The 4,356-nt window shown below is 35.8% G+C and overlaps 1 protein-coding gene across 2 annotated transcripts in view; it reads left to right on the top strand.

Moving 5' to 3' along the window:
- Positions 1-486: 486 nt before the first annotated feature.
- LOC133991143 (CYFIP-related Rac1 interactor B-like) overlaps positions 487-4,356 on the top strand; it is a 21,584-nt gene continuing 17,714 nt past the window's right edge. For both annotated transcript variants that reach the window (XM_062429615.1, XM_062429614.1), the window contains exon 1: positions 487-647. The gene's annotated coding sequence lies outside the window, so the exon portion shown is untranslated. The remainder of the gene's footprint in view (positions 648-4,356) is intronic.

The raw sequence follows: 4,356 nt of genomic DNA on the forward strand, positions 1-4,356 counted from the left end.
CCCCATATATCGCTGTTCTAGTTGCAGAGTTTTTGTTCCTCTACTACTTTTAAATGACTTTTAATGTTCATTTTGGGATCTTCCTGTTAATTTAAGGCAGACTTGACATCAGTATTGTGATGATTGTTTCTATCAGAGCTGCAAAAATGATTCACTGGATCCACAAGTCGATCAATAGTGGACATTAAGTTATAATTTTAGCATTTTAGCTTCTATTTTTAGTTTCTTCGATGTTTTCAGTGTTTTGTTTTGTGTCTTTTATTCTTTTTAATGATATTGTGACATTTTCTACACGTTTTTTAGACTTTCATAACGTTGTTTTCTCGGCAGCATTGATCCTCCATACCTGCCCCCATATATCGCTGTTCTAGTTGCAGTCGGGGCTCAGGTTGCCTCCGTCGGCCGACTGTGAGGTTGCAGTCGCAGTGTTTGTTCCTCCACGGCTCATTGATTGGCTCAGACTTCAGTTCCTCCTGAGGAAATCACTCCTTTTATAGTTAACGCGGCGCTGTGAAGCTGTTTTCCGGGTTCACACTCGCTCAGCATGTAGAGGAGGCGGACCAGCGGGGAGACACCTGGACCAAAGGCCGACAGACCGGAGCCAGCCGCGGGATCGATCCCCACTTATCGATCAGCTATCAGCGCAGGTGAGGAGGTGGTGGAGGGTAGGAGGGGGGGGATTGTTGCATGAGGAGGGGAGGAGGAGGTTATGTGTGGTGGATGCAGAGGGGAGGGGATCAGATCAGACATGTCAGGTCCTGCAGAGACTCACCAGGAAAACGACTCAGCCTGACTTTCAGGTTCAAAGTTCAACCTGTTCCTTCTTTACTTGTTGTTTTTTTTTACTCTGAAGTCACCAAACAATCAATTAACTAATCAATTAGTCAATCAATCAATCAATCAAAGAGGTGCGACGCTTCGGGTTTGATGGAAGTTATCGTGTCTGGTCTGAGCTGAGACGTCCCGGAGGTTTGTGAAGGTATGTGACGACACCGACTAAACAAGGGCAGCAGATGTGTTAGTAGCTGAAATCAGCAGCAAGGAACCTGCGTTTACCTCCGCGTGCACCGCAGAGAGACGTGCACGCGCTTACTGTGGAGTTTAATCTAAAGTTTAGTGTAAAAAAGAAGCTTTTTCAGAGCTGATGGTTGAATCTGCTTCACGATTCACACACCAGACATTAAACCTGATTTATAAGTAGAATAACTTTCATTTACAGAGTATAAAGTAAAGCTGAGAGATACCTGCACTTATTGTAGAGTTTATATTCCTTTTTATACGATATTAAACCATCAAATATGATCAATCATTGATGTCGAAACCACAGAACAGTCTAGTACATGACGGCAAAATCTCAATTTGAGTGTAAAAAGAAGCTTTTTCAGAGCTGTGTTTAATGTCTGAAGGTTGAAACATGAAGCAGATTCAACCATCAGACATTAAACTGTATTTATAAGTAGATTTTATGAACTAATGCTGCAGAATAACCTGCATTTACAGAGCTACCTGTACCTACTGTGGAGTTTATATTCTTTTTATTTATTTATAAGATGTTAAAACCCGTCAAATATGATCTGAAGTGGAAGAAATATTCAAATCCTTGATGTCAAAACCACTAAACAGTCTAGTTCATGACGGCAAAATCTCAATTTGAGTATAAAAAGAAGCTTTTTCAGAGCTGTGTTTAATGTCTGAAGGTTGAATCTGCTTCATGTTTAACTCATCAGACATTAAACTGTGCAAAACCTGCATTTACAACAGTATAAAGTTCAGTTTAAAGGTTATATATTCTTTATTATATGATATTAAAACCATCAAATATGATCTAAAGTGGAAGAAGTATTAAATCTTTCACATCACAGTCTAGTTCATGTTCTTCATTTCACATTTTACTGTAGTTTACAGGTGTGTTAAAAGGCCAAATCTAAAGTTGAGTATAAAAAGAAGCTTTTTCAGAGCTGTTTAATGTCTGATTCACACATCAGATATTAAACTGTATTAATAAGTAGATTAACCTGCATTTACCACAGTATAAAGTTCAGTTTAGAGGTTATATATTCTGTTTTATATGATATTAAATCCATCTAATATGATCTGAAGTGGAAGAAGTATTTAAATCATTCACATCAAAACTACAAAATCTTATATATACAGTTAATTAAAGTATAAAAAGATGCAGTTTCAGAGTTGTGTTTAAAGCTTAATGTGTTAAACTTCACTTTTAATCAGATTTAATGAACTAAAGCTGTAAATCTGCAGCCCTGCATCAGGAGTCTCCTTCCATCAGACACATTAATGCATTAAACTAACTTATTCTATGTTTCTAAAGTGGAGAATCAGTCATGTGACATTTAAATGAAACAACAGTTAATATGTTGACAGTGATGGAAACACCACAGTGTTAAAATACTCAGAGCAAGTTCTGCATTCAACGTCTCATTTTAGTAAAAGAAGAAGAAGCTAAATATATTTATTAGTAATCGAAAGTAAAAGTGCAGAATGGATCCTCTCAGTGTGTCTAATGTTATATTATTATTATTATTATTCTTATATTTGATTATTATTGCTGATGTTTAACATGTAAACAGTTATATTAATGTATTAAAGGGTCTGTTTGGTAGTTTAATCTGTAAAAAAGATGATTTTTAAAGTAGAAAGTTGAATAAAAAGTATAAAATAAAAGTGTTTAATATGTCTAAATGCTCCTTTAATGCATATTTAATATAAATAACAACATATTTAACTCCAAGCTGCACTTTCCAGCTTCTTTCTGAGCTTTTAACTGCATCACATGATCAAAGCCACTGGTTTAAATAACACTAAGACATTATTACATGTGTGTTTCTGCAGGTTAAGTAAAGAAGTATATGTCTCATGTTATTATATTATTATTATTATTATTATATTTGATTATTATTGCTGATGTTTAACATGTCAGCAGTTATATTAATGTATTAAAGGCTCTGTTTGGTAGTTTAATCTGTAAAAAAGATGATTTTTAAAGTAGAAAGTTGATTAAAAAGTATAAAATAGAAGCGTAATAAACCTTTAAATGCTCCTTTAATGCAGCAGGTTTAAACTCTTCTGTCTGTTTAATATAAATAACAACATATTTAACTCAAGCTGCACTTTCCAGCTTCTTTTTAAGCTTTTAACTGCATCACATGATCAAAGCCATCGGTCTAAATAACACTACGACATTATAACCTTTATGTTTAAATCTGTAATATTAAGTTTAGTAAAGCATCAGAAGCTCGAAGCTGCAGGTGGAATAATAAATAATAAATAATAAATATAATAAGTGACGTATTGTGGAAGTAACGACATGATTTAATGACTTCTGCATGACAGTACAGGTACGTTACTGGTTGCTATAGAAACAGGAAGTGTAACATTCCGTCCTTCTTCTTCTTCTCTTATTTAAAGCTGTAAAATAATGATTATTGATTCATGTGTTATTGCATCATCTCAGTGGATCAGTTAGTTTAGTCTATGACGTATTTGATGGTCAGTTTATTTTCACTTTTAATGAAGAAAAGATGCAAATCGTCACATTTGAGCAGCTGAAACTGTTCAAATCAGCTTCTTGTTTCTTTATCTGCACAAACGACCATCAGCATGTTTCATTCAGCATTTAGTTTAATCTGTAAAGTATTGATCTCATATTAACCTTCGAGGCTTCAGTTCTTCTCTCTATAAACATGGTGTGATTAACTCGAGCTGTAAATGTCGCCACACCCCTTCAACCCACAGCCGGAGGAGGAGGAAACGACACCAAACACCCAACACCTCCTTTTCTCTCACTTTAACACTTTATATAAAGACTCTCGTTGCTTCTAGTTAATATAAAATAAAGTATTGTTTAAATTCAGCCTCTAAATGATCATAATCAGTCAGTTTAATGTGATTCTGGTGATGTTTAGTGATGTTTAGTGATGTTTAGTGATGTTTAATGATGTTTAGTGATGTTTAGTGATGTTTAGTGATGTTAAAGTCTTGTGTTAAAGGAGGATTTGAGTGTTTTGGTGACTCTCAGTGTGACAGTTCAACGTCTTCTAACCCTAACCCTTCAGTGAGGTGACACTTGGCTCGTTGGGTTTTTGGTGTTTTTCGAGGCTCGTCTATCATCAGAAAGCGTCGTTGTTGTTTTTTTCTACCTGCTCTGAGCTCGAGCTCCGCTTCACTTCCTCTGGTTTTAAATTTAGGCCAAACTTTCAGAGACTTCATCACTTCCTCTTTTTTCTCGGTGCTTCCCGTTCGCTGTGAGCCTCGTGAACACGGCCGTGCCAACGCAGAGAGAGAAGCTTTACTTCAGTCTGTCTGCTGCAGGAAGTTAAACTGTTAAAATCCAGTTTA

This window comes from Scomber scombrus, chromosome 11 (assembly GCF_963691925.1).
Source record: "Scomber scombrus chromosome 11, fScoSco1.1, whole genome shotgun sequence".
Classification (NCBI taxonomy): Eukaryota; Metazoa; Chordata; class Actinopteri; order Scombriformes; family Scombridae; genus Scomber; species Scomber scombrus.